The sequence below is a fragment of the Schistocerca piceifrons genome, chromosome 2 (assembly GCF_021461385.2).
Source record: "Schistocerca piceifrons isolate TAMUIC-IGC-003096 chromosome 2, iqSchPice1.1, whole genome shotgun sequence".
Lineage (NCBI taxonomy): Eukaryota > Metazoa > Arthropoda > Insecta > Orthoptera > Acrididae > Schistocerca > Schistocerca piceifrons.
This window is the reverse complement of record NC_060139.1, coordinates 966953569-966975665: the sequence shown is the minus strand read 5'-3', so window position 1 is coordinate 966975665 and position 22097 is coordinate 966953569. Positions and strand designations below refer to the sequence as shown.

The following is a 22097-nucleotide window of genomic DNA, read 5'->3' as shown; positions in this document are numbered from 1 at the left end:
TCACAAGCAGGATTTGGCTCTGTGGAAAGCAGACAATATTTCAGGTGTCCATGTGATTGAGTGCTTTCCTGGTGGAGTGATGCTGGAAAGTGCTGCTGTGAGTGTGGCCCGAATTACTGCTGCATGTGATAGGTGGTGCCTGTAAAAATTAGCCATGCCTGAGAAATATTATAATTGTTGATACATTTTAGGAAGGGGAAAAAATTACAAGCCCACCTTAGACTGAAAGGACCTGCAGCAGTCACACAGTGTCCCAAAAAGTCCAATTACTGCTTCTGAAGCATGCACTTGTCACTGTTTATCTTCAATCCATAATCGTAAAGCTTCTCAAAAATAGTCTGTTGGTGAATTTCATGCTCAGTAGCAGATACATAACAAATTCACACATTGTCGAGGTACACTAGGCAGAAATTCAGGCCACAGAGAACCTTGTCAACAATACGTTGCCATGTTTGTGCAGCATTCTTAAGACTGAATATGGCATGTACATATTCAAACATGCTAAAATGCTTGATTACTGCTTTCTTTTGTACATCATTTGGTGCTGCTGGGATCTGATGATATCCCTTTTCGAAGTCAGTAATATTAAATATCTGTGAGCCGGCCAAGCAGCCATAAAATCATGTAAGTGGAGCATAGGCTAGTGATCAAGTCTGGTGCACTTGTGAAATTAGATCACCAACACTGAACTGTTGTGGAATAGTCTGAAGGTCACCTGAAATGCCTGGTACATGTCTCAGAGTTGTAGTGTCCATGTTGGTAGTCAAAGTGATCTTGTTGTTGATTAGTTTATCATCTGCGGGACCTACAGTCCACAACTGATACAGATGGTGTAAGTATTATAAACTTTATTATTTGAATCAAACATGAAAATCAAGGAACAAAGTACTTAGGGGAAAACCAGAGAGATCTCACCGGGAGCTCCTTTAGCAGTGGTGTTTTTGCACCTGCTGCCGAACATGCTGGATCCTCTCATGTGGGGCTGTGGTTGTTGCTGACCTAAAAGCATCTTCTGCAATTACCATATGACCATGTAGAATTTCACTATTCATGTGAAGTGTAGCCTCCCATATGGACACAGTTATGTTGTAATAGTGAAGCAAAACCCTTACTGAGTATGAGGTCAGCAGTGTCAGAAATCAGGAAAGTCCATCAAAAATTCTGTGAGAATCAGAAATTTGTGACTGCATCTAGGTGCCAAAATGTCAGAATTCTCATACTGTTTGATGTTGTGAGCCATGATTTTATATATGATCGGTTTCTTGATGTTGCAGGAAGAAAACTGAGGTCCAAACCTGTGTCAGTTAAACAAACTAGATCATTCTGCATGCCCTTGATGTACAGCTGGTGTGACGTTGAAACACTGTGAAGAACAGAGTGCCCTTTAGCTGTGTTTGAGCGGGTACATTGGCAATACAAGGGAGTACACTGTTACTGCATAGTAGAGTATGAATGGTACACCTTTCTGGTGGGGTTAGAATTGTTTATAGTAGGGAGTAGACACTGTACAGCAGAGCAGTAGGTCATGCCTAACATAGGTCACTGCCCCCATGTGGCTGTATGCAAATGGTATCAGCACAGTTTTGCATGCTGGCTGACATTATTTTGTGTGCTGCACTATCTGGTAATTTCAGTGCTGCTGGGATGGCTGGAGCTTCTTGGAGTTGCCGCTGAAGAGTGTTGACCCTGCACTCATTTATTCATCAATAGAAGCTGCTGCTCCCTAGCAGCAGCATCCATAACCATATTGACAGTACCATGTTGTCTAGTTTGTGGGGGTCCACTTGCATCTTTGAATGATAGAACATGATAAAATTGATCCATAATCAGTAATTGTGAGTCAAAAGGTGAGGAAATACTGAAAATCCCTGTGGTTTCCACTCCAAAAGATAACTGACTCACCCAAATCTTCATGGAATCCAATGATCGTAGGAGATGCCTAAAAGTGGAAGAGGGCTTGTCATGAATATTTTTATCTAGCAGCACTTATCGAAAGCGAATGTCTGTTGGTTTGCACACTCAGCGAAATGTACTGTTTTGTACATGTGTATATTTACCCTCAGAAGGCATGCTGTGCACAACATTTGAAATAACAATAAAGTTTGTGGGTCCAATGCTCCAGTAATGAGGATGAATAGCATGTTATCATCTGAGATACCACAGGCCTTAAGGGAAAGCTCAAAAAGCTGGCACCAAAGATCAGGCTGTTGCAGCATGTACAGTGATGCAGTGAATTTACTACTCAGGTCAGAAGCTGCAACGCAGCTTTGTGGCAAACTGTCTGTGAGATGCATAAGATGTTAAGTGCCTGCCACTTGCCTGGAAGTTAACACTGGCTGTGGAATAGTCTGAAGGTAATCTGAAACACCCAGTAAGTGTCTTGGAGGTGTAGTGTTCATGTTAGTAGCAAAATGATCTCATTCTTTATTAGCTTATCATCTGTGGGAACTATCATCCACAACAGAATACAGACAGTGTAGATATTATGCACTTTATTACTAGAATCAAATGCAAAAATTGGAGGTGTAGTGTTCATGTTAGTAGCAAAATGATCTCATTCTTTATTAGCTTATCGTCTGTGGGAACTATCATCCACAACAGAATACAGACAGTGTAGATATTATGCACTTTATTACTAAAATCAAATGCAAAAATAAAGGGACAAAATACCTGGGAGATAACCAGAGAGATTTCACAAAATTATGGGTAACAAATAAACAAAGATGCTGTTAGGTCAATTATCACTTATGAACAAAAATAGTCCACACTTTCAGTTACTGATCTGACTGCTTATGTCACCACAATGTATGACCTGTAGTTTTTCAGGTATAAAAATAGGAATAAATGAGTCCAGACCTATTAGGAGAGGATATTACTCTGTTTTTGACTGGTTAACTTCATTCTTTTCTGATCTCATAAATATACTTCCCCTATATCTATCACTTCCATTCAATAAAATATTCAGTAAAGTATCAGGATGTAACTTAAACTGCCCTTTTTCTGATTTAATTTATGTGACATTATTACTTTGTAAATTAAGTAGGCCTACAACATTCACCAACTGATTAAAAAATATTTTCCAAAAAATAAAACTAAATCAACAAAATTTGGGGAAGCATTAGCCAATTTAAGAAAAACAGTGTTTTTTAAACAATAATGATTGATCAAACACTCTCTGCCATAATGTACTCAGAAAACCTTCAATTACCATATAATTTTTTTTGTGTTTGGAAGCAAAAATGAAGGACTTAATCAACTTTAATCCTGAAAAACCAGAAAAAGTGGTCCATCGTTGGTCCAGTTTACAGTATGTATAAATGCTCAAATTTTGTGCAGTATGGCTAACACAATACTCGCTTACTGCAAAAACCTGTTAACTCCATTTTAGCAAGTTCTGAGACAAATGAATTTTTAGTTTCTTTATTAAGCTTCAAATAATTGTGTCATCGGAGGAATTGTTGGACTGCAGTAATTAACTAACAATGATGATGTCTAGAAAAGCTTAATGAACTGACATATTTGACACTGATAGTTCTTAGGTTTATAGAAGATGAGATTGTAGTTCCGAAAAAACATTTTCCTATAAGTTTTTTCGCTGACAGACTTGAAATCCTTTCATTCTTCCTTGTACAGACTGTAAATTTCAGCTAAACTTATTTTGGGGTCTAGGTACATTAGTTTTGTAGATTTCCTTGAGTAATGATATTCCACTGTAGGAAACTTTTCTGTGTAAGTGTACTTTAAATCTCTGCACGTCATCTTTTTAGTTTTATTCTGTGAGATCCTTTCCCTTCCTTATTGCTTCATATGAAAAGTCCACCCTAGCCGTTACCTTTTCCTTTTTATGCACTGTCAGTGACCATCAACCAAAATTCATGAAGTTCTAATAAAGGAGTTCTTGCAGACTCTTGACTCATTTACTATCTTTATTTGAGTAGTATACCTTACAATCTTTATGTTGTTTCAGTGTGGAGATTCACTTTCATTTCATTAAAATGTAAGTATGAAATAAAATTAATGTGTGCTTTTTTAAAACGACAGTGTATCGTAAGAATTCAATCTGCACTTAGAGTATCATTTTATTACTTACCTCCAATTTCATGTTTTGTGGATATCATTTATATTATTACGTGAAAATTTGAGTCACCTGCATTGTTGCCAGCTGTTGAGAATATGAAACACAAATTTATCACAGTATGCTAATAAAATTTCTCTTTGAGATCTTTCAAATAATGGACAATAGCATTTACGTCACACTGTTTAGCTAGGACAATAACAATTACGTCACACTGTTTAGCTAATGCCGCACTTCTCTGGTAGCTGAGGCTTACCACAGTCTAGTTATAAAATTTATCACTGTTACATTATGTATTTTTTCTACTGAAATCCATTAAGTGCACTTGAAAAATCCATTAAGTGCACTTGAAGGATTATCGTTGTTCAAATAATTTCAATTTGCCAGTCACCAAAGTGCACCTTACTCTATAAAATGTTCAACAATGCACTTAACAGATTTCTGACCAATCTGTTTCATTTCTTAGAATGAGAAATGCACTTAACTGGTTTCTACAGACAAAAGATATTCATTTGCTCATACAGAATGCATAAATAACCCAAAAATGACCAAATCTGCACTTAAAATTTTTTTGCTGTAAGTATACGTATTGATGTCATAGGCTCTTGACCTCCATCCAATGGCCAGTGTTACCTATTGACAGTGATTGACTGTTTCACCTGATGGTCAGAAGCAGCACCTGTAGATAACATATTAGCCGAGACTTTAGCTTCCACCTTCATCTGCATCTGGATATCAAGTTTCAGCTGTCCTCCACATGTGATGATGGTTCGCGGAAGCCAATTCGAGTCCAACCTGTTCACTCAGCGTACTAAATTCTGTGGCATAATACACCCTAAGACCACAAGCTACCACCCAACCAGTAATGGGATGATGCAACACTGGCACCATTCTCTGAAGGCAGCCCTCATGTGCCACGATAAAGATTGGATTACTGCTCTGTCGGGTGATCAAAAAGTCAGTGTAAATTTGAAAACTGAATAAATCACGGAATAATGTAGATAGAGAGGTACAAATTGACACACATGCTTGAAATGACATGGGGTTTTATTAGAACCAAAAAAATACAAAAGTTCAAAAAATGTCAGACAGATGGCGCTTCATCTGATCAGAATAGCAATAATTAGCATAACAAAGTAAGACAAAGCAAAGATGATGTTCTTTACAGGAAATGCTCAATATGTCCACCATCATTCCTCAACAATAGCTGTAGTCAAGGAATAATGTAATGAACAGCACTGTAAAGCATGTCCGGAGTTATGGTGAGGCACTGGTGTCGGATGTTGTCTTTCAGCATCCCTAGAGATGTCGGTCGATCACGATACACTTGCAACTTCAGGTAACCCCAAAGCCAATAATTGCACGGACTGAGGTTTGGGGACCCGGGAGGCCAAGCTTGACGAAAGTGGCGGCTGAGCACACGATCATCACCAAACGACGCGCGCAGAGATCTTTCATGCATCTAGCAATATGGGGTGGAGCGCCATCATGCATAAACAATGTACGTTCCAGCAGGTGTTTATCAGCCAGGCTGGGCGTGATGCGATTCTGTAACATATCGGTGTTCCTCAAAGAAAAAACGCCCGATAACAGTAGATGTGATAAATCCAACCCATACCGTGACTTTCTCGTCGTGCAATGGAGTTTCCACAACAGTTCTAGGATTTTCGGCAGTCTGCAATTTGCAGGGGGGGATCGGGGGGATTTCCCCCCCTCTGCATCAGACCATCCCCTCCTCTGGTTTTAGTTTATGCATCCCAACCTGGGATGTTTATTTCCCATGCACTGGAGTAAAACTTTACATATAATTTAAATTTGTGGAGCCGAACACTGAAAGTTTACTATTAATATGTTTGCTTATTAATTTGGAAAAAGTGTTATGTAGTAGTTAAGCATTTCAAAACATTTAGAAGTAAATGACAAGACGACGCACGCCACATTTCCGTAGCATGCCACAATGTTGCAAGACATCGCCCCAGCATAAACGAGGCTTTAGAGCCAGGTCTATATTGTATGGTGGATGTGATGTGTTGCGTACGAAACTAAAACCTGCAATCAGATCCAAACGTCGAGGAAAACTGTGAAGAGGTGTCATCCTGCAGCAATATAACGCTCGCCCACTTTCTGCCAAACGGACAGCCGACGCAATAAAAGAGTTCAGATTCGAGGTGCTGGAACATCCATCATACAGTCCAGACCTGGCTCCAAGCGATTTTCCCATGTTTCGACTCTTAACGGAAGCACTACAGGGAAGAAGATTTGAAAGTGATGAAGATGTCATTGCTGCAGTGCAAAATTGGTTACAGATGCAACCGATAAACGTATTAGCTGATGAAATAAAAAAACTCGTAACACGTCAGGAAAACTGCATTAAAGTCCAGGGAGGTTACATAGCAAAATAACGCATGTTTCAGTTTTCTATCATGAGAATAAATACAGCTTTTCACAAATGTGCCTTTACTTTTTTAATTCCCCTTGTATACCTGTATGTAGATGATTTTGTAAATAAGCTTTATGTATAACATACTTTTAAAGATACAACAAGGGATGGCTTTTCTGATAGTGCATATGTGTGAATAGTGAGTTTCGGCCTTAACATCTATTTATAAATAACTGTTTAACCATGGGTAACGCCACGGTCCAAGCTAGTGACATATATAATTATACTAACTCCCTAAGACATCCCCTCCACTGGTAAAACCACAAATCGCAACTGATTTTCGGTAGCCCAAATTCTGCAGTTGTGGGCGCTGACAGACCCTTGGAGCATGAAATGAGCTTCATCGGTCCACAATACGTTACTCAACCAATTGTCATCTTCCGCCATCTTTTGAAACACCCACACCACAAATCCCCTCTGCTTCACTAAATCACCAGGTAACAGTTCATGATGCCAATGGATTTTGTACGGATAGCATCGGAGGGTACACCTCAGTGCCAACCAAATAGTAGTGTATGGAATGTGAGTGCGACGTGCGACTGCACAAGTGCTGACTTCCCCATGCATGGACCCGAACCCGCTACAGTCTCCATTTCTTCCTGGACTGTCTCAGCCCCATTACGCCTTGTGCTCGGTCGGCCACTACGGGGTCTATCATCTAAACAACCGGTGGCTTCGAACTTCGAAATCATTCTCGCCACAGCTGTATTTGTCAACAGACCTTTACCCATTCGAATCCCCTTCCTATGGCGATAGGACCGTAATGCTGAACTAGCACATTCCCCATTCTGATAATACAGCTTCACTAAAAGTGCCTTTTCAGGTAACGTCAACATGCTGCAACTGCTGGCGCATCTGATTCTCTCTCTCATTACAGCTCCTTTTATACACGATTGTCATGCGCAGTCACTGACGTTTTGCTGTCCAGCGCCATCTGTTGGACATTTTGTGTGTGGTTTTTTTTTTTTTTTTTTTTTTTTTTTTTTTTTTTTTTTTTTTTTTTTTTTTTTTTTTTTGTTCTAATAAAACCCCGTGTCATTCCAAGCATGTGTGGTTTATTAAGCTTTCAAATGTATACTGTCTTTTTGATCACCCGGTACATACAAACCAGACGTAGACTCTTCAGCAGCTGAATTAGTGTACAGAAAAGCATTACACCTACCAGGAGAGTTTGTAGATGCAGATTCCCTACAGATGCCTGACCATGACAATTGCAATATTATTAATAAATTGAGGGAACACATGTCTTGTATTCATCCCAACAGGCATCAAGACATGGCACAGTTTCCAGCTATGTACATAAGGATCTAGACAGGTACATATGTCATACTTCATACTGATGTGTTAAGCCTACAGTACAACCACTGTACACGGGCGCACACAAAGTAATATGATGGAGAGTGTGCACTATCGACATAGCTGTTAACAACAAGCCCTCTACCATCTCTCTCGACTGGGTGAAGCCCACATATGTTTTTCAAGAAGAGCTATCCACTGCTGTACCATGATATTGACCTACTGCAGCACTAGCACCAGCATCAACACCAGCACCGTCACATTCATCAGCCAGCACAGGCAGACCTCCAGGACACACAATAAGATCAGGTTGACTTGTTCACATTCCAGCACACTTCTTAGATGGTGCTCCACTTTCCCAGAGGGAGTTGATGTAGCGGCCAAGATCACCACTCCTCACTGTAGCGCAGTGTTATGTGGTGCTGCAAGTGCTTATCTACATTGCACTGTCAAAATATCTTCATGCCAGCCCCAGAGACATTGCTTTCTGCAAGATCACACTTATTTTTAGAATGAAGCTTTTACCTTCCCTGATGATAAATAGTTCTTAGTAATAGGCTAATTATACTGCCAGTTTTTTAGGGATAATTCTACCATAAAGTAAAGCTTCTCAAAGCTGTGTTTTCCATTGACATGATTTTGCTCCATGTATAAGGGTGAATAAAGTATTAAGAATTGTTATTATACAAGAGCGTCACATTTCATATACCAACCAGCCAGATGCATGGTAAACTGATCAGTCAGTCTCTCATTTGTTGCCACTCTGAAACTTTTTATAATCATACTGAGAACAGTTGATTTCTTGACTCCTGAAAAGCATTTGCCTCAATATCAAGCACACTTATTTTCAAAAGTGTAATCATATGGAATATCAAACAAAACTCGTTATTGGTACTGAATGGACAATTTCCTGGTAAAGAGGTCACAGCTTCGTAATTTAAGATATGTCCCAGGTACCCTTCGTGTTCATATTGTATACTATCGACAAGGCAGACAATATTAACAGCATCCTCAGACTTTTTGCAGATGATACAGTTATCTGTAATGAAGTGCTGTCTGAAAAAAGCTGCACAAATTTTCAGTCAGATCTTGATAACATTTCAAAGTGATATATTTGCAGCCTACTCCAAATGTCCAGAAATGTAAAATTTTGCTTTTCACAAAATGAAAATAGGTAGCTTCCTGTGACTACAGTATTAATAAGTCACAGTTGGTGTCTGTTAGTTCTGCAAATACCTGGGAGTTACAGTTTGTAAGAATATGACATGGAATGATTACATAGCCTCACTCATAGGGATATTAGCTGGCAGACTTCATTTCATTGGTAGGATGCTATGCTAGGGAAATGCAATCTGTTTACATAGAAATTGCCTAAAAACCACTTGTGTGACCAATCTATGAATATTGGCCAAGTGTGTGGAGCCCATATCAAATAGACATTGCGGGAAATATTGAACATATACAAAGCAGAACAAAATTAATGGTCACAGGAATGGAGATCTTCATGGAGATGTCCACCTGCTTAGCTGAGTGGTTACATGCTTGCCTCCCATGCAGTGGGCCCGGGTTTGCTTCCCGGCCAGGTTGGAGATTTTCTCTGCTCATGGACTGGGTGTTGTGCTGTCCTCATCATTTCATCATCACCGGCACACAAGTCGCCCAATGTGGTGTTGACTGAAATAAGACTTGTACTAGGCAGCCAAACTCCCTGGATGGGGCCTCCCGGCCAACAATGCCACACACTCTTTTCATTTTTTTTTTTTCATGAAGATACTAAAAGAAATGAAATGGCAATCAGTTGATGACAAGCACAGACTCTCCCATGAAAGTCTGTTTAGTATATTTCAAGAACTAACTTTAAGTGATGAATCTAGGGATATACTATAACCCCCTATGTATCACGTCTGTATGGAGGGTGAAGACAAGATTAGAATAACTGCAGAGCACACAGAGGTATTTAAACACTTATTCTTCCATAGTTCCATTATCTGAATGACACAGGAAAAAGCCCTAATAACTGGTACAATAGGGAGTACTTTCTGCCTTGTTCTTCACAGTGGTTTGCAGAGTATGAATATGGATGTAGTTGTAGACTTTTACATTACACTGCTTATAATGTATGGTAATTAACAGACTGGCAAAACCTTCAGTCTCTAATCGCTCTCTCTGCATATCTCTGTTATGCTTTGGTGTGTCATTAACCCTAAGTCGAGATGCTGAAATAGATCAGAATACTTCTGACATATTAACATTTATGAAGTAATGTGGACCTCTGAAAGTTCATACTCTGTGTTATGTTACTCTTGGAATATGTTGCACTGCAGTGTTATTTTCAAAACAAATAAGCTATAATAAGGATTTGCTGAAGGCAAGAATGAGATTGTTACCACAGTGTTTAAGAACATTTTGCCACCTTTTAAAGGATTTGTTTCTTAGTTGAAGGCAAAGGTCATTTTTTGCCATGTCACTATTTACATGTACAAACAAATGAATGAAGACGTGCTATTGATTGAATGAAAGCAGAATGAGAACAGACCAACCTACTTTTAGATGTTGAAGCTATTAGGAAAAAGTTGTGCATGGTACAAAGAAAGCTTTTAACTTTTTTATTATCAAGCCAGCTGGCATGGCAGTGATCTGAAAGGGTGTTTTTAAAAGCCAGTTGATTGGCTGATGCACTGGTGGGAGCGATTGGGGGTGAATTTACAAGTTTTCTTTGTCTGTGGGAACAGCACTTACCTCATAGAATTATTTTGTAGTTCCACACAGGCTCCTACATAAAATGATATGAAAAGAAATAAGGAAAAACTAAAACCAATAAAGATAAAAATTCACAAACAGAAATGTATGCTGAGCGGACATTATATTTCATTAGTTAACATGGTAGACAGCACACTTACAATAACTAGAGGATATTGTGGATGCATTCAAAGCTTTTTAAAATGTTTGTGTACTTCAAGAAATGAGTCAGAAACACAGATAGTTCATAAAGGAAATAATTACATTCTGGAAGTAATGCCCAATAACCTGTATAAAGCCATTGCAGACTTGAAGAATGGAATGGTACTAAATGTTTCTACAGAAATAGTTAAAGCTGGAGTAAATCAAAGCTGGATAATAATAAACAGAATTTTGTACAACATTTCTGAAAAGGTTTAATGAGAAGCTTGTGTTCGTGAGGACAATGCACTGAAAAGTTTAATTCCAAGGCATATGTAAGTATTTGGAGTTTTATCAAATCTTGTTGATGTGTATTACAGTGATGAAAAATTTTCATAATTCAAGGTTTTCTGTAGCGTGCAGAGGTAAATGAATAATGAGAGATCAGTCAATGCACTAATTTTAGTGAGAAGTGGCATACTACTTTATACATTATGTATTAAGACACCCGTAATACATTTCATTGCTTTCTTCTACTAGATAAACACTTTTTGCCTAAGAAGAGCTGCTCCATAAGAATATGGAGCCTGTCAGGCTATGGAAAATGCATCTTCACTTAATTACTGCAAAAATCTGTATAGTTTAATAAATATGGAGTCTGTGGAAAGGATCTGTGTTAATTTAGAGTCCATTTTTACATCCAACAGTTTAATGGACTTGAGATCAGCCACAGAATTACACAAGCTAGAAAATATATTTTCAGTTTTATCCTGATAGACAGGTAATACTCTTAACACCACATTTTGGTCCAGATGGGCCTGTATGACATTCTCCGCCAATGGTGCCATTTGTTTGCAGGTTGGAGGGGCATTGTTCAAGGTAGCTTTTTGTTTCTTATTTCAATCACATTATTCCACAGTAGCAACTTATAAATCTTGAATAACCGCATCCCACAAATTATTTAGTGTGAAACTGATGTAAAAGACAATGTTATAACTAATCAACAGGACATCAATAGATAATGTCATTTTAAAGTCACTAAGTATTGTTAAGACAATATTGTCACAGAAGAAGCTCAGTAGCACAGCCACTGTTGTGTAGTGGTTATGATACTAGACTGTTGCATGGAGGGTTGTGAGTTCAAAACTCGCTGGAACTGTAAAAATTTAATTTCTATATTCTGTTTGAGTACATTCTAGAAGTATCCACAAATGTCAAGAATCATTGTTCTGGAGTGTTCTGTAACTGTATATATACTGTATGTGTTCTGGCCAGAGGCAGTTCGCTCCGCACTCTTGTATGTGCAAGTGTTCAATAAACCTTTGTTAAGTGAAGTTAGTGTTCGTCGTTCATATAATTACACCTTCTTCTACATGACATTATTATGGTGTAGATGGTGGGTATTGGAACTTGTGATAGCACACATTATCGACGACATCAGGCCATGACAGAGCCTTTGTTTACGTGGCGAGAAACCCGAGTTCGAGCCATATTCAAAAGATCGTGATCTATTGGAGACAAAAGAAGGAGAGGACGTTACGATGACACCAACTGTGTGCTACCTCATGAGACACCCTTCCAGGTTCTCTGGTGGTGATGGCCCAGATCCAAACAAGTGGCTAAAGGTATATGAGTGTATAGCCAGATTTAACAAATGGGATGACACCATGTGTTTGGCTAACGTATTTTTCTACTTGGAGGGCACTGCAAAGCAATTGTACGAAAACAACGAGGAGAAGTTCACAAGCTGGGAAGCATTCCAGGTGGAACTGCGCAAGTATTTCTGTGACACACAATGACAGAAGTGCATGGCTGAAGATAAATTAAAGTGCAGGGCACAGTGTCCAGGAGAAACTACAGCATCCTACATTCAAGACATCTTGGAGCTGTGTAAAATAGTGGATCATAGAATGAAGGAGGAAGATAAGGTCGCACATCTCATGAAGGGTGTTGGGCTGAGGACATGTATCGAGCCATACTCCTGAAGGAGGTTTCGACAGCAGACAGCTTCATAAAATGGTGCCAGTATACCGAAACAATGCATCAAAAAAGAATTACATGCAAGAAGTTTGAATGGCTTCCAAATGTTGTATCGATGTCTGTGATGCAGGAAGAAACTGATTTCACAAGGGTTCTTCATCAGATAGTGAGAGAGGAAGTTCAGAAGGCACTTGGATTGCTCGGCGAGCAAGAAACCAAGACACTTCAAGAGGTCATAAGGGAGGAAGTGGAACAGACATTGAACCCAGTCTCTCGTCTTTCATTTCCTTTTAAAATGGCAAAAAAGTCGAGACTCAGGTGAAGTTACGTTCCTACAGTGCCGCATGAGGAACCTGTTTGGGCACCAAGGAAGACAACCAGTATGTTTCCATTGCGGACGATCAGGACATGTGGTGTGCTATTGTCGAGAAAGGCGCCGGATATTTGATGATGCCCATGCCAGAAGACAGCAGACCGATCTTAGCTGACGCCAACTCTGGGACGACTAAGATGAACTAGAAGATGTGGGTGCAGGACAACATGTGTCATCATTGCTGCAAGCTAGCCACTGGAGAGGATGTTCCCTAACATGCCGAACAAGGTCACCATTGCTGTTTAGAAGCTCCAGCAACCTGGAAAACTAAAGGGTGTGACCTTCCTTGGAGGTGAGGCCTCTGAAGAGAAAAATCCTCTGTTGTTGATCACTACAAAAACGATAGGAAACTACGTCGATATCTTCATGGAAGGCCGACCTGCCCCAGCTCTTGTGGACTCTGGAGCATAATATTGAGTCATTTTGGAGATGTACCATCACCAGTTGCAGAAAATCGTATTCATTGACAACAAAACATCTCTGATGAAGGTGGCTAATGGGAAATATGTAAATTCTCTGATGGGACTCTTTGCAAGCTTCTCAGGTAATTATAGATTTTGGTCGCTTGAAGATGATGCTAGACAAGATGAGATGGACAGGGAGATGCGCATCCAAGTGTGTGGAGACTATGTGTGCTGGATGAAGTGATCATTCCTGCAGTCAACACTAGAAGGGTAACTGTCATGTGTCATGCCGTGCATCAACCCACGGATCTTGTAGTGCAATGTAAGAGAAGCATACCACTGAAGAATAACTTGGTTGTCCCAGCCTCTGTCTTCTTGTTTAAGAATGGATTCGGTGAATTGTGCATAATTAACTGTTGCCAAAACCTGCAGATCCTTCCAAGACACATGTGCGTAGCAAATGCTGAACCTTTAATTGCAGAACAGCTGAGCGTCATATAAATCTCCCATGTCGAGTCTGTGGGTGAAATTAGTGCTACCACTACGAGACAAGATCTTCTAGAATGAGATTTTCACTCTGCAGTGGAGTGTGCGTTGATATGAAACTTCCTGCCAGATTAAAACTGTGTGCTAGACCGAGAATCGAACTCAGGACCTATTGGCTTTTCGGACAAGTGCTCTACCACTGAGCTACTCAAGCGGGACTCACAACCCGTCCTCACAGCTTCAGTTCTGCTTCGAGTCACCGGTCTGGCACACAGTTTTAATCTGCCAGGAAGTTTCAAGATCTTCTAGCTCGACTATCACCTGATCTCACTAAGGAACAACAGAAGAAGCTACTCGCCATTCTTCAAGAGTTCTCTGAATGCTTCAGTCCACAGCTGAAGAGCGAATTAGGCAAATCTATGGTGAAGCACCCGATTAGCACTGGAGACCATCAACCAATAAGCCAGAGAGCATACCATGTGTCAGTAATGGAATGTTGAATAATTTGTGACGAGGTAGAGAAAATGATGAAGAATGACATCATTCAGCCTTTGCAGAGCCCATGGTCATCACCAGTGGGTCTCATCAAGAAGAAGGATTGCAATTGGGGCTTTTGTGTTGATTACAGGAAACTTAATAAGATAACTAAAAAGAATATTTACCCTCTTCCATGAATTGATTATACACTGGTTTGTCTGAAGGGGGCTAAGTTTTTCTCAACCATGGAGTCGTACTCGGGCTACTGGCAAATCAAAGTAGATGAGGTTGATCATGAGAAAACTGCATTCATTACCTCTGACGGCCTGTATGAGTTGAAGGTAATGCTGTTTGGTTTTTGATATGCACCAGAAACTTTCGAATGGATGATGGGTAATCTTCTGTCACTTGAAGTGGACGATGTGTGTTTGTTATTTAGATGACATTATAATGTTCTCAGAGACATTTGATGAACACACAGAAAGACTGAGGGCTGTTCTTAAGTGTCTCCAACAAGGCAGACTGAAACTTTATCCAAGAAAGTGTCTGTTTGGAGCAAAAGAAATCAAAATACTTGGACACCTTGTGTCAAACAAAGGTGTGTGGCCAGACCCAGAACAGATGAGATTTATAACAGAATTTTCTATTCCTAAAAGTATTAGAGATGTGAGAAGCTTCCTCAGATTATGTTCTTATTACTGTCATTTTATCAAAGACTTTTGTATCAAAGCCAGGCCACTACAAGAGTAGTTAAAAGCAGATGCTAAAGTTTTCTGAGATGGCGCTCAACAAGATTCCTTTGATGTGCTACGAACAGTTCTGACGACTGACCCTGTACTTGGTCTGTATAATGAGAGAGCACCTACAGAATTACACACAGATTCCAGTGGGTATGGGATCAGTGCTGTTCTGGTGCAAATTTTGGATGGAAAAGAGAAGGTTATAGCCTATGCTTCTAGGACACTTAACAAAAGCTGAGGGAAACTATAGAAAGAGAATGTCTTGCTGTGATCTGGGCCATGTGCAAATATCTATAGTACCTCTATGGAAGACCATTCACTTTGTCGGTTGACAGGTCTTAAGGATCCAAAGAATGACTCGCCAGGTGGGCAGTATGTCTTCAAGAGTATGACATTACCATAGTGTACAAAAGTGGAAGAAAGTACCAAGATGCTGACTGTCTCAAGAAACCCTGTGCAAGATCATCAAGACTTTGATGAAGATACTGACTGTCTCGTTGCACTCCAGGATCTCCCTGCTGAGCAGAAGAAGGACGCCAAGATATCTCAAACTATGCTTGCCTTCAATTGGTCAGAGGATGTGAAAGGACAATTTAAGGTAGTCAATCGATTACTTTGCACGAAAAACTTCGATCCATTTGGAAGGAGGTGGCTACCAGTGATTCCTAAACACATGCACATAGATGTTCTACAGAAATTCCATGAAACACCTGAAGCTGGACATTTAGGATTTATTAAGACATACGTAGGATCTACAAGAGATCTTTCTGGCCAGTTGTATTTAGGGGTGTCCGTCACTATGTGTCACACTGTTGAGAGTGCCAAAGGAGAAAGGCAGTTCCTCAGAAACCACCTGGCCAGCTCATACCAATTCCACCAGCCAAAACGCCTTTCCAGAGTGTTGGGATTGACCTCCTTGGACGATTTCCAACATTTGCTAGTGGCAGCAGATGGATTATTGTTTGCACTGATTATCTGACACACTACACCATTACAAAAGCCGTGAAAACAGCTGAAGCATTCGAGGTAGCCAATTTTATCGTAGAAGACATTGTATTAAAACAGTGCCCCAAGGTCTTTAATTATGGATTGAGGGAAAGTTTTTCAATTGAATCTTGTGGCTGAGATAAACTGTTGCTGCAACATTACTCATCATGTGACGATTGCCTACCATCCACAAACTAACGGGCTTACTGAACGCCTTAACAAGACCTTGGCCAACATGCTATCAATGTTCATTAATGTTGAGCAGAGCAACTGGGATGAGATGCTACCTTTCGTGATGTTTGCCTACAACGTCGCCAAACAAGACACCACAGGATTTGCGCCATTTTTCCTGGTGCACGTGCATTTGGCAACGACGACAATGGACACTGTGTTTCCGTTACATCCTGATGACATGGACGACAACTACTTCAACCAGGTGTTAACCAGAGCTGAAGAAGCTCAGCAGTTAGCTCAGCTCTGCACGCTGCTGGCTCAAGAAAACGATCACTGATAGTATGATGTGAGCCACGACCCTGTTGTCTACCAGCCTGGTGACCTCGTCTGGATCTTCACTCCTGTTCGGAAGGTTGGTCTCTCCGAAAAGCTCCTCAGATGCTACTTTGGACCTTATAAGGTTGTAAGAAAGTTGTTTGATGTTATTTATGAAGCCGAAGATTTCGACCCTGACACAAGACGACGAAAGATCAGAGATACCGTCCACCTCCTTTGAGTGAAGCCCTATAAGGATCCTGCAACCCAGGGTAAATTCAAAGCTCCAGCGACAGGCAACAAGCAGAAAGGTGATGAAGAGTGTAGCAGCAAGGGAAGTTCTAAGAAGATCACCGCCAGGGCGAACGTCAGTCATTGGGAGTTGGAGTATGCAGGACCGATGACTCATTCCCAAACTAGGAGGTCGTAAACCGAGATGCTGTTCTCTTAAGGAGGGAACAATGTCACAGAAGCCACTGAGTACCACAGTCACTGTAGTGTAGTGTAGTGGTTATGGTACTAGACTGTTGCATGGAGGGTTGTGAGCTCAAAACTCACCTGAACTGTAAAATTTAAATTTCTGTATTCTGTTTGGGTACATTCTAGAAGTATTCACAGATCACAGATATACTGTAAGTGTTCTGGCCAGAGACAGTTCGCTCTGCGCTCTTGTATGTGCAAGTGCTGAATAAACCTTCGTTAAGTGAAGTAAGTGTTCGTCATTCATCTCTTTACACCTTCTTCTATGTGAAAATATTTTCAACAGCTTTCAGTGTCATATTTATCCAAAAGCTCTTTGTGTATTTGTTGGTATGTGTAGTGTTCATCTGTATTTGAAAGAAATTGGCATAAGAGGAACTGAATGTCAGTTCTTAATTCATGAATCTCTCTGATGAATGATAGCAATCACTGTAATCTTTAAGTTGACTGGAAAAGAGCAGTGCATATAAACTCAATTTGACAGTATGCAAAATGGCTGTAAGATATGTCGACTACTTTTAGCAACAAAATTTGATAAGCCATACAGGTTTTACAACTTTATGTTTAGGAATATCCAAAGAGGAAGATAATTTCCCAAATTTGAAACAATGCTACAATTATTGTTCTCCAAAAGAACGGAGACTCGGAAGACATAAACATAACAGACCTATCAGCCTTCTGTTTGCAGTGTAAAAGAAATTCGCTAAGTTATTATCTGCACAGAAAAATTATGGAATTTTTGTCAGGCTTTATATGTGGATGCTACACAATGGACACATCCATATTGCAGCTTGAGATTTATGCCTATGCATTATGTTCAATTAATATTTGCTTAGTATGTTTCATTTGATTTTCATACATACATTTTAATTATAATTATGCTTCACACACAGCAACATTTCTGACTGGAGTATTATTCTCTGACATACACATCAACTGAATGTCAAGGTCTTTCAATGAAGAACAGTGTTATTATTACTGATATTTTAAATTTGTTATTCACATTCATATTAGGGATGTGAATTTGGAAAGGCTCTGTAGTTTCATTTCCATATAGTCAATGATTCTTCAAAGTTGTGCTGTCCTGACATTACACAGATTCAAATAGTACAGATACGTACTTCATCAGTTTTTAAACTTAACTCTGTATTTCAAAGCAAAGAGAAGTATTTTGAATATGTACAAACTTAAAAGAATAGTATTAAGAACATTTTAGAGTTGCTTACAAAATTTGTTCTACATTAGGAGCTCTTGTAAGTGCTTTTTTTTTTTTTTTTCATCACATTTCTATACCTTAGTTCATTGTGGCATTAAAGTATGAAATTTGGCATAACACGTAGATCTTATATTTGGGAGAATAAAAATCACTGTACTTACTTTCCTAACTTTGGTAGTTACGAGGTTTTCCACAGTAAACTACTGCATAGAGTACGGTCTTAGAACTTTGTATCAAGAACTACATTATTTAGTTAGTTTCATGTTCCATTCATATTTATTTCATTAATTAGGAGGATCCAGCCTATATTCTCTCATTGTTCCTTAGCAGCAAACTTTTACTTTCATAATAACAAAAAATTAGGCTATTTATCTCAAGACAGAGACACATATGTCCAGTATCTTCTATATCCAGTATCTTGCAAGTTTGGGTCAATGCTAACACTGGGCATGCCTTTGTATGAATAATAATTTCTCTTTCAGTGTTCAAAGATATATCACAATCAAGAATCATCCAAAACTGTAACAAAAAAAAAAAAAAAATTAATCATTGAAAATTAATAGACATATAATTTGTTTTTCTGGTATATCTCCTGCTTGTTTTCTGCCTTGAAGGTATGAATTAATAGTACTAAAAGCTGTTTCTATGATTCCATCATGGTATAGCTATACTTTTTACTATCATTATTTGATGACTTTTCTGAATTCTGTTGATCATCTTCTATCCAGTCTTGACTTTGTGGGTGACTGGACAAGGCATTCAGTGTTTTTTGCAGGGTTTAGTGCTGAGATGTGTTTAGAAGTTTTATCGTCTAAATGATTAATACTGCCTGCATCTTTACTAACGTTATGGATATTTCACAGGCAATAGCCTTGGCTAACAAAGGAATGTGTTTCCACCCTTTGTTTCTGATATGGTTTTAGACACTTTAAATAATTAAAAAGGAAAGAAAAATACTGTGATTTGCATTATTAGATAGACACAATTCTGCTCAATTTTTGTTGTACAGTTTTCTCTACAGATAACTTCTGTTATTACTGTAATCTGAGATTTGCATTCTGACAAATTAATTAACTTTTATGATTATGAAATCAATGGAAGACTGGGAGTTCTTGCTTATTATAACAAAGTTTCAGCAATATTGTGGAAGCAGTAGGTTGTGTGAAAACATTGACCCCTGTTTTCATGTTCCAGTGTGAAGAAAAGTTGATATTTAAGTCCCCACATAAAATTACCTGATTCCTCCAGCATCTAATGGAATGTAATGGTGGTAGGTTCTGTATCTGGACTGAGCCCGGAAGACATGTTACACTTCCAAACGATCCGTTGCCTTGATGCTATCGATGACGTGTTTTACCTTAATTATATTTTTGTACAGTCACCTTTCCTAAATTTTCTTGATGCATTGGGCCTGCTGTGCAGTGCCACAAACTTTTTCCATGTGACTTCTGCAGCTGCAGAGGGCTGAGAGCTGGAAGAGAAGTCCGAAGTATTCAACCTATGAAATGATGTAAATGTTTTTCAATAACTCCTCTGTATTTTGTTGCTCCAATATAATAATTACAATGTTGGGTGAACACGTCTCATATTAATCAGTTCACAGAACAACCTCTCCATATGTATCCTTACAACAGAAAATAATAGAATGACATTTCTCTTCAACTTCTTTCAAACTGTTTCTGGGTCTTGTCACTGAAGGCAGTGCCTCTTGTTCTTTGCCTTCCAAAACACTGCCAAGCTGCAACATCAAAGCATAAACAACCCCTCACAGCAGGCGAAGGCACTCAGTCACCATCATGCCTTGGGGGTGTTCTGTGCTTGCAGACCTCACTCTGGCTACGTACATTTATCAAACCAGTGCACGCAACTGGAAAGTTCTCTTAATGCTGATGACCTGAACAATGTTTTTACACAAACATCTTTCATCTGACACAGGAAGAGGTGGAACAACATCTTAGAACACAAATCCCCCAACTAAGATCAAAGGTGTCATGTAAAATAATCTACTTAACTAATTACAATCATTTTACAACTTTTATTTTTTGTAAACATTTCATGATGATTAAACTTAAGGTTTACTAAAATCAAACTCAGTTTTATTCTTTCACAATGCAAAACTTGTGTCTGTATATTTCTTACTTCAGTCGTTTCAGTTTGTGATTGCCACATTCAACAGTGATTGCTTTTTCCTTTTGATTATATCTTTAGCACATATTTATGCTTTCTCAGCTACAAGATAAAGTGTCTTTTTGATAATCTCATTTCTTTATCCTTTCTTATTTTCTTACACCACTATTTCCATGCAACTACTTAATAATAACGTTTTTATATTTTCGTAGAGAAAGATTGTCCTGTTTGATAATTATTTCATTAGTTTTATTCAAAGGTAATTTGCATCTGATTGTTTGTAAATCATTGTCTACAACAGTACAAGGTTCTCAAATTTATTGAGATAGAAAAAGTTTATGTCTTTAATTGCTGTAAGGAGTGACATGCTGACATTTTCCTCTACGCAACTTTCCACGACTTCAGTTCTCAGTTTTGTGATAAGTCAACATGTACAGAAATGAATATTAAAAGAACCAGTCATTGCCTAGGTAAGTCTGGTTGCTTTTCACTATTTTTGAGAATACTACATTAGTTTTACTAACAGCCATATTCAGAAGGCTGATAGTGTGTACATACATTGTCATTTTTGAGAGGTGCAGCCCATTCCTTCCATGGATGCACCTGACCAAGGATTAGACCATCCCTATGCACAGCTTGTAACTCTTACCCTTATAACTTCCCACAATGAAGTTTATCTGTATCCTGTTGAATTTACCTGTTTACCTGGGTATTTCAAATGTGTGTCCCCAAACTCCTTCTTTTATAACTTTTTTCAATCCCATTAGTTACACACACACACACTGTAGCTGTTCCCAGCCACACATTGCTATGGCTGTCTGGTTAAATAAAAAAGAAAGAAAAGAGAAAGTGTACATTGCTAAGATGTATGGGAATTAGATGTATGTCCTAATATCTTCTCTCCCCTGTCTCCATTTATCTCTTCCTCCCCCCTCCTTGTTCATCACATCCTCCCCCCTCTCTGTCCATCTTCTCCTCCCCTATCTCTCTCCATCTCCTCTAGCCCCATTATCTTCCCCTCTCTCTGTCCATTACCTTCTCCATCCTTTCACTGTCCATCTTCTCCTCTCTTCTCTGTCCCCCTCTCCTCCTGCACCTTCTCTCTGGCCATCAACTCTTCTCCCCTTTCTGCATCCATCTTCTCTGAATCATCTCCATCTTCCCCTGCCTCCTCTGTCTGCTCATCTCATTCTTTCCAATTTCTATTTCCATTTCCTGCCACCCCTCTGTCCCTCTCCTCTTCCCCCCACCCTCTATCCTTGAGCATTGTTTATTTACACTGCACATTCAGGTTCTGCAGTAGTATTCTAATCATAAGCCATAAATACAACTTTCTGTTTGCTAACAACGTTTCACTATACAGCAACAGTCAGCCAACTACTACCATGTGAAAAAAATGTCAGCTTTGTTAACATTAAAGTTCATTACAGAGCCCACAAAACCATGTGGCCCATCAGCAACAGTGAAAGAGCTGATGCCTGTCAACTTTACTTTATTCTTCGTAGCAGCAGACGCTGTAGCAAAAGTAACATTATAAATAGCTTTATAAACAGTAGCACATGAGTGCCAGCTCCTCCTATAACAACACGTCTTTTGAGTCATACAAAGCATTTGCCTGTGCAGCAATTATAAAAACCACAACTTCCA

At 39.2% G+C, this 22097-nt stretch overlaps 1 long non-coding RNA gene across 1 annotated transcript in view; it reads left to right on the top strand.

Annotated features, from left to right (window-relative positions):
• LOC124775016 overlaps positions 1-22097 on the top strand; it is a 164061-nt gene that overhangs the window by 4188 nt on the left and 137776 nt on the right. Inside the window, exon 2 of the long non-coding RNA XR_007015585.1 lies at positions 3968-3997. This is a non-coding gene — a long non-coding RNA (uncharacterized LOC124775016). The remainder of the gene's footprint in view (positions 1-3967; positions 3998-22097) is intronic.